Genomic DNA, 13,839 nt, shown 5'->3' with positions numbered 1-13,839 from the left:
AGTGTAAAGTGGGGTATCCACTAGGCGATTTTAGCAAGTGATTTCACGATAACTACATCATTATCGTGCAATCACTTGCAAATCTTGCATGCATCGGGCATGTTTTGGTTGGAGCAACCAGCGATGCGCATGCACGCTAGTTGCTTCCGACATCTATCATCGCCCGTACATGCTGGTCAACCTGACGATCAGGTCAGGTTCAGCATGTGCGGGTATGATGGATGTGCCTGGATGAAGGAGTGAACGTTCAGTCTAGGCCAGTGGTTCTCAAACTCTGTCCTCGGGCCCCCACACAGTTCACATTTTGCAGGTCACCAAGCAGGTGAACAGGTGTAGTCATTACTCACTGACACATTTTAAAAGATCCACAGGTGGAGATAATTGTCACTTGTGATTTTGTGAGGAGACTTGCAAAACATGCACTGTTTGGAGTCCTGAGGACCGAGTTTGAGAACCTGTGGTCTAGGCACATCACTAGATATACAAATAAGAGCACGATTGCAGTGTCTTAATCATGCTGTCGTTTGTATATCTAGTAGTGGATACCTGCCTTATGTAAAGTCCCTAAGATTAAGGGGTAGATGTACCAAACATCCTGGAGACCAGATTAATTTGTCCATAGCAACCGATTACCCCAGTTATAGACTATACCAGAGGTTCTCAAACTCTGTCCTCAGGACCCCACACAGGTCATGTTTTCCAGATCACCCAGCAGGTGGTGTATTTACTCACTGACACATTTTAAAAGTTCCACTGCTGGAGCTAATTATTTCACTTGTGATTCAGTGAGGAGACCTGGAAAACATGTACTGTTTGGGGTCCTGAGTGCCGAGTTTGAGAACCTGTGTACTATTCTATAAATTGTGTAGATGGCCTTCCAGCTACTGTTCAACTACATTTTCCAGCATGCTGGGATGTGTAGTTACACAGAAACTGGAGTGCCACAAGTTGCATACCCTTGCTCTCTAAAATTGATAGCTAGAATTTGGTTGCTATGGGCAACTTCACCACCAGTCTTCAGAAGGTTTGATCTCCCCACTGTCTCAGTTCAGCATTGGAGAGTACTACTTTTTAACTATGCTGTCAAAACTTGAGCTCTTTCTTTAACTAAGGGCTACGTCTTGGGATGGGAATAGTGGAGGAAATCTGTAATTGCATCCCTCACTTCTCTATATCTCATGTATTAACTTGATGTAATACAGAGTTGCTAAGAACCAGCCCTGAACAGATAGGGCTTCAGATTCCTCCTAATGCACAGGTTCTCAAACTCTGTCCTCAGTGCAAACTCTGTCCTCAGATCCCAAACAGTGCATGTTTTCCAGGTCTCTTCACAGGTCAAACAATCAGTTCCATTTGTGGAACTTTTAAAATGTGTCAGAGTAATGAATACACCTGCAAAACGTGACCTGTGTGGGGTCCTGAGGACTGAGTTTGAGAACCTCTGTTCTAATGCACAGAAGGGCAGTGGAAGGAGTTAACCACTTCAGCTCCTGTAAGTGACCGCACCTCAATGGCCATTCCTAGGACATGTGCAATCAGGAAAAATGACTAAAGCTGGCCATACACGCTACATCCGCAGATTGCCCCGATAATTGTAGCGTGGGTGCAGGCGACCGAGGGTTAAATATTGCTCGGTCGGGCATGCAGGTTTGTCCAGCATGCCCGGCCGATGTGATATTTAAGAGGTAAACTGTTGGCTGTGGCCGACAGACAGACATTTCCTGTGTTCCTTCTCGTGGAAGGAACAGGAAAATGTCTCCTACCTCGGGGGCGGAGGGCAGATGTAGGGCTAATACACTGAGTAATCTCAGTGTATGGGGCGGACATCTGCAGCTGGCAGGCTGCCGGATAAAATGTCTGACAGGCATTTTATCTGGCCATGTATGGGCAGCTTAAGGCCCCATACGCTAGGCAGCCATTTCACTGATTGGACCAAATCAGTTGGGGAATCTGATTCTTTATATATTTTTTTTTTAAAAACACCGGACTTGCTGGTAACTATCATACTTGGATTGATCTACAAACTAGGGAAATCCAACATGTTCCCTTCCAGCGATGCCCTAGCGTCTGGGAATCGGTGACTTGGCCCAATACATTGCTGATGGATAGGGGCTTTACATCACAGATCTCAAGTTCTCTTGATAGGTCCTGTTTTGATGATTTATGTCTGGAAGCGGGGTGCAATAATTACTAACCCAGCAAAATAGCTCACCTGTGCATAATTAAAGAGAGCCACACAACCTGACTGGTGGTGTGTATTCTTTATTGATAGGGTGCCACAAAGGCTCTGCAGTGCCTAACAGAGTACATAAACAATTGAGCAGAACAAGAGAACAGTGACTTGCAGCACAAGTACATGGTATATAAACATTGCTGCAATAGCGGTCACTACACAAGCAGTAAGGGCAGGGGCACTAAGGGGGAAGTAGGTACGAATTACTCAGCTCAATGGAAGGGCCTGGGTCCGCTGCCGCTTACCTGTCAGCAGCCTTTAGCTTTGCAGCCCAGCACACACTATTGAAGCCATCTCATGGAATTATGCTAAAAGAAGCTTATGGGCCTCTATTAGGGAATGGGTATGTAATGCGGGCTGTTGGAATGCATCCGGTCAAAATACTGACAGAAGGCATCCCTCCCTCACAACCCTCCCTTGTTGTAGCCTAACCCCCCCCTCTCAAAACCGAACACCAACCCTGCTATGGTACATTACCCCATCTCCCCCCATCTGATAGCTAAGATGCCCCAGACCTACCTGGTTCGGGCTGGTGTCTGTCTGTGTTGCTGCATCAAGATTAAAAGAATGTTGATGGACTGGTGGCCCATTAGGGACTTACCTGCTCCTGACGGCTGCAGCAGCTCATTCGCGGTTTCCGGGGCCTGGGGGCCATGTGACCTTCACTTCCGGATCAGACCGATGCTCCACTGTTCTGGCGAGTATGCCTACCCTGACCCTCTAGTGCCTAACTCTAATTCTCCCCCCCCCTCCTCACCTAACCATAACCCTGCTACCCAAACCTCCACAGCCTAACGATATCCATAACTCTCCCACAGCATAACTCTAATGTTGACATACTGAGAATATCAACATGTTTCCTGTCAACATTTTACAATGTCGACATTGAAGTGTTGACATTATGAATCAGGGCTGGACTGCCCATCTGCCAAACGATGTGTGCCTGGTGGGTGGCGATGGACAGAGATTCAGCCCGCCTCCCTCAGTCCCCATCCTATTGTGCTGGCAAGAATGAGGCGATGCAGTGACTTCATTGTGCGTCTGTCTTTCCTGTCACATGAAGAGGAGCCGCTGTGAGAAGAGGACTAGCCCACATGGACGAAGATATCCGTGACAGAAGCAAGTGGTGAAGGAGGAGTTCTGAGGACGGCATGAGGAGCACAAGAGAGGTAATCTGGAAAGAGCTGCATGAGGGGGGAAGCCACATGAGGGAAATAAACTGAGTGAGGGATGAGCATTGTCAGGAGGAGAGCTGTGTGAGTGATATGGTGTCAGGAGGAGAGCTGTGTGAGTGATATGGTGTCGGGAGGAGAGCTGTGTGAGTGATATGGTGTCGGGAGGAGAGCTGTGTGAGTGATATGGTGTCAGGAGGAGAGCTGTGTGAGTGATATGGTGTCAGGAGGAGAGCTGTGTGAGTGATATGGTGTCAGGAGGAGAGCTGTGTGGCATACTGGGTGGGATACATGATGCATACCACCACCCTTCGCATGTATGTTGGTGTTAGCAACAACAGTTTGTGTTTAGTGCAAGCCGCAGTGAGTGCAGTCCGCACTGCATAGTAACAAACACACAGGCTCCGGGTAGTACACTCATACTACCCGACGGCGATGTGTATTTTTTTTTTAGTAACCAATGAGAGTCAGATCCTGCTATATAAGGGACACCAGCTCCTCCACGCATTGTCCCATTACACTGGGGACGAGGTGAGAGGAGGGACCTCGCTATACCGGGAGACGGGATCCCCTCCGCATTGTCGCTAATAACCGGGGACGAAGCGATAACAAGTGTAATCTGCTACACCGAGAGATCCAAATCCCTTGCACACTGCTGCCAATCTGGAGAGGTGGTGAAATAAATCAGACTTCAACACGTAATGTGCCGCAGTGGTGAGTGCCAAGCCAGGGTTACTGAATATATTTTTTACTGGCCCCTAGTGAGAGTGCGGGGTACAGTGATTGACATATAAAAGTGTAAAATCATAAAAAACTTCTGCATTTGCTGGATATAGTTGAGCGCTGTACATCACCCACCATCTATTCAGGTATTACCTGTTTATCAAACCTTAGCTGGATGAGGACATAAATATAAGTGTCTCACCGATTTTTTTGACTCATTTACACCACAGACTGGAACGCATTACAAATATAAACAGAAGGCTACATAAATTGTGGTACCCATAACCGCTAACTCATATGAAGAATTTAGCAACTTTGTTTATTATTGTGTCAGTTCTGCACCATTGGATACAGATTCACCACTCTGCTGAACTGTTTAATTATCAACTGTGGTATAGATAACACACAAATATCCTCTGGTAATTGCACGCGCCGAAGGAGCAAAAGGAAAGGGGTGTGGTCTCATGGGAAAATCCATAATCATGAGCACCGCTCCGTAGTTCCAATCATGATGCTTGGTACATGCCCAGTGCTCTTGAAGCTGCTGGGCATGCTCTCAGTCCCTTTCTCCAGTCTAGATATCGCATGCATGTTCATGGCATCTATTCACCATCCCCCCCCCTCCCATCTGGGACACTTTCTCGTCAAAATAGGGATGGTTGGGAGGTATGCTAAAGGCGAGGTCTCAAAAGAAAGGTGCGTGGTCACACAATAGTACCACCAATTCAAACTACACCACACAGCAGCACAATCTTATTCACATTACACCGCACATAGTGCCCGATTCACATTACACCACATAGTAGTGTCCCTTATCCATGTTCTGACACACAGTAGTGCCCCTTTTACACAATGCCCATAGTAGTAGTGCCCCTAATACAATGCCCACAGTAGTGCCCTTAATACAATGCCCACAGTAGTAGTGCCCCTTATACAATGCCTACAGCAATAGTGCCCCTTACACATAATGCCCACAGCAGTGGTACCCCTTATGCAGTGCCCCAGTAGTGGTGCCCCTTCTGCAATGCCCCCAGTAGCAGTGCCCCAGTAGTAATGCCCCTGTAATAGTGCCCCAATAATGCCCCCTGTAAAATTGCCCCCAGTAGTAAGTCCCCTGTAATAATGCCCCCAGTAGTAGTGCCACCAATAGTAATGCCCCTGTAAAATTGCCCAAAGTAGTAATGGCCCCTGTAATAGTGCACCTGTAAGAGTGCCGCGCGCACACCCAAACCCCCCCCACAATACTTACCTAGACATCATGACATCTCTCCCATAGTGCCTGTGGGGGCAGCCAGAGCTCAGGAGTGAGCTCTGTCTGTCGCTGCGGGGAAAGAGCCGGGCACCCGTTGGTGACAAAATCTAAGCAGGCGCCTGGCAAATGGAGCCTTCCTGCGGTGGCCGGGGGGGTGGGGGGAAGAAGTGCGGCGTCTGGGGGGTGCAGGAAGGAGTTTGGCCGTGCTGGGGACTGAATTGTTGTCCTCTGCTGGCTGGCGCTTTACGCACCTGCATAGTAGGCATAATGGGCGGCACTGCATAATGTGCACTTCAACAGGGGGCATAAGGGGTACTACTACTGGGGACATTGCATGAGGGGGCACTATTACTAGGGGCATTGCATAATGGGCACTACAACAGGGGGCACTTTATAAGGGGCACTACTACTGGCAGCATTAAGGTGCATATGGAATGGAAAGGAATGTTCTCAGAGTGATGAGAAACGGTGGTGTGTCATGTTGACGCCTCCATTTTCAGTGGCCACGTCCCTTGTGAAATGTCAACCTATCGCCTACATCCGGGTCAGAGCAGCCTTTCTACACAGCAGCCTTTGCCTTCCCTGTCAAAACCCCTTGTGTATATGCTGTGTTCTCTCTCCGTTTGGCGGGACACAAATGCCCCTAGGTGTAATACGTATTTTAAGTGTAACCTTGTAAACACAATTATTATCTCACCTTCAGAATCATTTTTCACACCTCTGACACCTGAGAACTGCACTAAACCTTTGAGATACATCTGAGTGACTCACAAGCACATGAGCAGGAGGCTGGGTCTGTGCATCAAGTCAGGCATCTTTCCTTAATCCATCACATGATGGGCCTGCAGGCTTTTCATAAACAGGAGAAAAGTTCATGGGGACTACTTGCAGCTGGGAGTTACTGTGCCCAATTTTAATGTTTTGCTGAGTCTCCTGGAAGTCACTTACTTTGCCAGCTCTTAGGGTTGGTGGGTGGTGATCAGTTTAGGGGATGAGTAGTGAGCTCAGAACCCCTTTAAAGAGCATTGACCCTACAGTGTGTGCATTGCTGTATAGCAGAAAAATTTAAAGTACATTAGAAAACTTGTTGTTATCAATCAATCCTTGGCCGTAGCACGTGAGTTATACAGTCAATTTATTCAAAAGAAGCAGGATGCATTGGTACAATAGCGGCTTTTGATAGTGCAATTAAAGACCGGGCCACCTACACTGAAATTGTGGAAATGTAATTATAAATAAAAAATTTGTTGTGAGGCAAACAACGTGGAAGGCAAAAGAAATTAAGGTTTCAGTCCTGCTCTGTATAATGGGTTTAAACTTAAAGACATGCTACTTATTAAGTAGGCTGATAACCCTTAAAAAGCTTGCAAACAAATTACATTGTTGACATCCAACAGTAGAATCATATCGCTTTTCCAACTAAGGCCCTGATTCAGAGCCGGACGCTCTGACAGAGCGCTCGCTCTGAATCAGGGTGGGCTATTTTTTTTTTTAGAACGGCTTCATGGCCGCTCGCATAATTGTGGGTGACCACCCACAGCTATAGCGAGCGGCCAGGAAGATGGTCGCGATGGTCAAGACCATCGGGCTTGTGACGAGACCCTTGTGGTAGGGTCTCGTTGCCGCGAGCCCCAGAGAGATTTCGGCTCTAACAGAGCCGAAATCTCTCCCACTGACATCACTCGTGATGTCAGTGGGGCCGGCCCCAAACGGAGGCGTTCACATGGGAATGCCTCCGTTTGGGCAGCCACTTCCCCGGCCTGCCCACCAAAGGGGGCGTGCTGTCACTCAACATCGACAGCACGCCCCCTTTGGTACGAGACCCGGAGCGACGGATTGCCCTTCGCTATCCAGGTATCGCGAATGCGCACGATGGAGCCGGCTCCGTCATGCGCATGCGCTCTGGGCCACCATCGACCAAGTTGCGAGCGCTCAGCGCTTGCGACCGGGTCTGAATCAGGCCCTAAGTTCCGGGTCTGACTCAAGATCTGGAACACTGGGCCTGATTCAGAGCCGCTCGCTAGATGCGATTGCTCGCAAATTGCGTAGGCAGTGCTATCGCACAATACATTAGCACGCCCAGTATTTCTTAGAGAGCGATCACATAGTGTATGCAGACACCCACCAGCCTGTTTTAAGACACCCACCCATGCACGTCATGTCCAGGAAGTGTATGCAACCATCGGGTAACATCGGATGCTATCGCAGCGCTTGAGGTTGACCATACCCTGCTGCAAGCACTGCTATCACTTCAGTGTAAAAACAAGCCAGGTAACGTGTACTATGATGCTGTCTTATAATTATGCACACCTCTAATACGCCGTTGAGATGCTCAGGAACGCCTGCATTTGCACCTCCACTCCCCCATTTTTAATGGCTATTGGCCAGCCCCTGTTACCACCTACAAACAGCTTCCCCTGTCACTCACTCTGCTGGGCTATGCGCAGCGAGCGAATGCACTGTGAACTTTCGCTAAGGTATGAACATGCGCACTGCGATGCATACACATACGCACAATGCATACCAGCGGCAGCAACGAGAGTAATGCATCTTAGCGAGCGGGTCTGAATCAGGCCCACAGTTCCAAACCGGGTCAGAACTGGGACAGATCCCTTTTCCACTGCGGTGCCGATTTGGGTTATTCCCGGATCAACACCGTTCACACTGCACACGGGTGCAGTGCCAGTGCTTGGAGATAACATCATCTACTTGTGCCGAAATGCGGCCCTCCCCGTGCTGTAAACGGGTCCCGGGTCGATTGACCTGGGTTACTTGTTTACTCTGGGAAAAACTGTGCTTGCTAGCTGGGTTGGCTTCCCGGGTGACTGGACCTGGGTGGAGCCATTTCAACTGACAAAAATCCAGGGTTGATGTGCATTAACGTGTAATAACCCAGGATTGTCAGGTCAGTGCACAAGGAGTATCACTTGAACCCAAAACCTTTAGTCAGAAATATTTGGGTTTCTTAAAATAAATCAGTCCAAACTATTGAAGTTAAGATTTCTATCTGAGCACCTATCCAGTGCTGTAACAGGGCGGCAGTGCACCCCGTGCTGGCACCGCCCCCTGAATGCATGATGTCATGCTGAGGTGGTGGGACCACTAGCACTGGGAGGTACAGAACTGCCTAGAGCATCCTGAGGACGCTCCAGGTGGTTGTACAACCTGCAGTGTGCATGCATGGAGCATCCAAAGGACGCACTGGGCGGCACTGCACCAATGATACTGGCTGCAGTGTGTTGTTCAAGGCACCCTACTAGCCAGATGCAGGGGCCTTGGGACAGCGATGGTGCCGCATACAGAGACCTAGTTACGGCCCTGCACATAACATTTGGAAAAGGACTTTAGGGACAGGCTGGAGTGTTAAAAACATAGTGAACATACTTAAAGGAGACTGTTGCCAGCACCTGACTTGTCCCTGAATAGAGGACTGTCCGTAGCAATCTCTGTGGAAACAGCAGCAGGAGATGCCTTGTCACAGAAAGGAATTTAATGTGCAACACACAGAGAATTTAATGTGAAACACGCAACATTCAGAGGCATTCGCATCCGGAATCACATCCTTGAGACCTATTGAGAGTCAGACGCATTGGCAAAATTCGAGCTGTGACTCCTTCCCCTAGTTGTGTCTACCTCCCCTTGTCATTCCTGGCTGAGGTGAGATTGGATTGTGACTGGCGTGGTTTCTGTGTGCACAACGCACTAGGAAGCCTTATTATTTTTGTGTGTAAAATGAGTGTATTTTGCATTGTAAAAATCACTTATAAAACACCATTGCCTATGTTTTAGAGGTTTTAAATATGTGTTTTTTTCACCTATTGTGACCAACTGTTCACAGCCGCTATCAACTTCGCACTTACACCAAGGTCAGAGCACATGCAATTCGACCCTCTCCTGTGGCTTGCACTCAGTGATTGCATGCCCACACCACTCCCTTACTATACTTACACTGGGACTGCATGCCCACAGTGACTGCATGCCCACTTCCATGCCCATAGCGATTGCACACACTTCCACTTGCCGGGACTCCACATCCATTCCAGCATTAGGGGGTGATGTATCAAGTGATAAAGTGGAGAAGTTCCCCCTGACAAGTATTCACAAGGTATATGGAAGGTGTCATATATATATATATATATATATATATATATATATATATATATATACACACATACATACAGAGCCATAACTAGACTTTTTGGTGCCCTGTGCCAGAAAGAGCATTGGTGCCCCCCTAATTTTTCAAAAGGGCCATGGCACCCAAAAAGGGCCATGGCTTCATGGGGAAGGGCCAGGGAAGAGATAGGAGAGGCCAGGAGATGCTGGGGATGAAATAAGAGGAAGCTACAAGCAAGAATGATGCGCTGTGCACTGTGCGATGGCACCGGCATATATATATATATATATATATATATATACACACACACACATACAGTCAGGTCCATAAATATTGGGACATTGACAGAATTTTCATATTTTGGCCTCTATTCACCACCACAATGGCTTTGAAATGAAACAAACAAGATGTGCTTTAGCTGCAGACTTTCAGATTTAATTTGAGGGTAATTACATCCAAATCAGGTGAACGGTGTAGGAATTACAACGGTTTCTATATGTGCCTTCCACTTTTTAAGGGGCCAAAAGTAATGGGACAAACTAAACAATTCTAAATCTAACTTTCACTTTTTAATACTTTGTTGCAAATCCTTTGCAGGCAATTACAGCCTGAAGTCTGGAATGCATAGACATCACCAGACGCTGGGTTTCATCCCTGGTGATGCTCTGCCAGGCCTCTACTGCAAATGTCTTCAGTTCCTGCTTGTTCTTGGGGCATTTTCCCTTCAGTTTTGTCTTCATCAAGTGAAATGCATGCTCAATCGGATTCAGGTCAGGGGATTGACTTGGCCATTGAATAACATTTCACTTTTTAGCCTTAAAAAACTCTTTGGTTGCTTTTGCAGTATGCTTTGGGTCATTGTCCATTTGCACTGTGAAGTGCCGTCCAATGAGTTCTGAAGCATTTGACTGAATATGAGCATATAATATTGCCCGAAACACTTCAGAATTCATTCTGCTGCTTTTGTCAGCATTCACATCATCAATAAATACAAGGGAACCAGTTCCATTGGCAGCCATACATGCCCACGCCATGACCCTACCACCACCATGCTTCACTGCTGAGGTGGTATGTTTTGAATCATGAGCAGTTCCTTTCCTTCTCCATACTCTTCTCTTCCCATCACTGGTACAAGTTGATCTTTGTCTCATCTGTCCATAGGATGTTGTTCCAGAACTGTAATGGCTTTTTTAGATTTTGTTTGGCAAACTCTAATCTGGTCTTCCTGTTTTTGTGGCTCACCAATGGTTTACATCTTGTGGTGAACCCTCTATATTCACTCTTGTGAAGTCTTCTCTTGATTGTTGACTTTGACACATATACATCTACCTCCTGGAGAGTGATCTTGATTTGGCCAACTGTTGTGAAGCGGTTTTTCTTCACCAGGGCAATAATTCTTCTGTCATCCACCACAGTTGTTTTCCGTGGTCTTCCGGGTCTTTTTGTGTTGTTGAGCTCTCCGGTGCATTCTTTCTTTTTAAGAATGTTCCAAACAGTTGATTTGGCCACACCTAATGTTTTTGCTCTCTCTCTGATGGGTTTGTTTTAATTTTTCAGCCTAATGATGGCTTGCTTCACTGATAGTGACAGCTCTTGGATCTCATATTGAGAGTCGACAGCAACTGATTCCAAATGCAAATTTCACACCTAGAATCAACTCCAGACCTTTTACCTGCTTAATTGATAATGAAATAACGAGGGAATAGCCCACACCTGTCCATGAAATAGCTTTTGAGTTGATAGTCCCATTACTTTTGGCCCTTTAAAAAGTGAGAGGCACATATTGAAACCGTTGTAATTCCTACATCGTTCACCCGAATTGTATGTAATTACCCTCAAATTAAATGTGAAAGTCTGCAGTTAAAGCACATCTTGTTTGTTTCATTTCAAAACCATTGTGGTGGTGAATAGAGTGCAAAATCTGAAAATTCTGTCAATGTCCCAATATTTATGGACCTGACTGATATATATATATATATACACACATACATACATACATACATACATACATACATACATAACCGGTCAATACAATTTGTTTGGAAAAAAAAAAAAAAAAAAAAGAATGTTTCCATCTGAATGTTTTAGCTCCATGTACAGGTTTTGATCTCGTCCAATAACTTTTTCTTTGGGGAGTGAAGAGCACTATAGTTAACAAGTGATAATCCACAACAATATTGCATACAGTTAAATGTGCTATCGGCTATTTGGGCAATGTATGAACCTTGAAATGTATATACAGCAGTATTAAATGAGCAGCCATTGTATTTGACTTTACTACGGGCCTGACTCAGGTTGGATCGCAAAGCTGCATTCGCACGCAGCCAGACCGATGTTTGCATTCTGCACCTGCGTATAAGACACAGTGCGCGTGCATGAATAGGCCACTGCGGTCGGGAAGCGATCACAGTGAGCTCGCAGAGTCTTCACACAGTGATTGACAGGAAGTGACCGTTTGAGGGTGGTGACGGGGGGTGGTCAGAGAAAAGCTGGCGTACCTGGGTGTTTAAACGCCGTTACAGGGGCGTGTATAATTAAGCCCCTGCGATAGCATACGCTGGCAGAGGTCTAGATGGCGACAGGAAGTTTAGCAGTTTCTGCAGTAGGGTCAGGTCAACCACAACTGTGCGGATGGCTCCGATGTTACCGAAGTTTTTGCTGAATTGCGGATGCATGTCATGAGAAGTGGGCGGCTTTATACAGTGGTGGGCGTCTTGGTATAGTGCTGCGGTTGCCGTGCGATTACCTTCATTAGCATATGAATGCGGGGTGCGTGCAAACGCAGCCGTGCGATCCAACCTGAATCAGGCCCTATGCACACGGGGCCTGATTCAGAGCCGCTCGTAAGCGGCCGCTCGTTCGCTCCGAGCGATGTTCGCACAACTCCGCATCCGTATGGATTGTAATACGCATGCGCGAACCAGTCATTGCGGTCGGAAATTGTGTGCTCGCAAAATAGCGAATGCCTGCTATTTTGAGTGACAGGATGAGGCGTTTGTGGGTGGTAACAGGGGAAGGTGCTTGAAAACGGGGAGTGGAGATCCGAACGCAGGCGTGCCAAACAGTCAAAACGGGCGTTTTAAGGGTGTGCATAATTAACAAAGCAGCGTCATCGACCACGTCACTTGGTTGTCTTTTAGCCTGAACTGCTCGCATGATTGCTGTAGGAAAATCCTACCACAAGCACTGCGAGCAGTTCAAACGTCTTTTGATGTACTCGATTAATCTAATAGCGGAGATGATGTAGGATGCGAGCGGCCAGGGGGCGTCTTTACAAAATAGCGAGCGCATGTTTCGTTCGCTCGCTCAGACATAGAGGCGTCAACAGACCGCAAAGAGCGAGCGCTCTATTTAAATATCCGGCCCTTTTTTCTGAACGAGCGAGCGCAAATAGCGTCCGGCTCTGAATCAGGCCCACTGTGAGATTGCAGCAACTGTAGTGCAGGAATCGGTATGAAATACCGACGGAGGGGTGGTCGTCTGTCAGTACACTAATGGCAGCATCCCAGTAGGTAGGAACGGTAAGTAATGTTCCCCTGTCCTATTTCCGCCATAACTTTCCTTTTTTGTACCCTTATACTAACCCTTCCTAGCCCGCACCGTAACCCTCCCGGTAAGTGTCTAACCCTTACCCTCCCCCCTTAGTGCCTAACCCTAACCACCCCCCGTTGGTGCCTGAACCTAACCCCCCCTGTTTGAAGCCTAACCCTAACCTCCCCCCTCCCGCAGCCTATCCCTAAGTCCCCCTGGGGCCCAACACCTATCCCCCCCACCCCTCCGAGGCTGAAATTGCCTTGCGATCGGGATGCTGGCTGCCAGGATTTCGCTGTCGGCATCCCCAGTCATGTTGGGATTCTGGCGCAGACAGGTTATTAACTACATCCCGTAGTGCAGCATATAGATGATTATCAACTGACTTTTCTTAAATTTTGATATACTGCACATTTCTATGCATATCTCCAGAGCCGGCCCTAGGCATAGGCCTTATAAGCAAATGCCTAGGAGCGACTCAGAATGCTAGGAGCATTCCAGGGCTCTGCCTCAGTCTGCCTCCCCCCGCCGCCTGCCGCTGCTCCCAGCCTCCCACCTTTACAGCGATGTCAGACAACCCTGGTGCTGGCGCTGCTACCTGCACCCGCGCTCTCACCCAGCACGCTGCCATGATCGGAGCTCTCCGATCGGGCAGCGCAGCGGATGGCAGGCCGGTCATGTGACTTTTGACTGGGTCCTGCCTTAAAGAGACAGGACCACACCCAGGGCTATCAGATACTAAGCACTTGGAAAAAGAAAAAAGTTTGTCTTACATTTGAAGAACAGGGTGCCCTAGCAAGTGTGACCACAA

This window comes from Taudactylus pleione, unplaced genomic scaffold, assembly GCF_031769625.1.
Source record: "Taudactylus pleione unplaced genomic scaffold, aTauple2 ptg000758l, whole genome shotgun sequence".
NCBI lineage: Eukaryota > Metazoa > Chordata > Amphibia > Anura > Myobatrachidae > Taudactylus > Taudactylus pleione.
Note: the sequence above shows the minus strand (reverse complement) of the source record.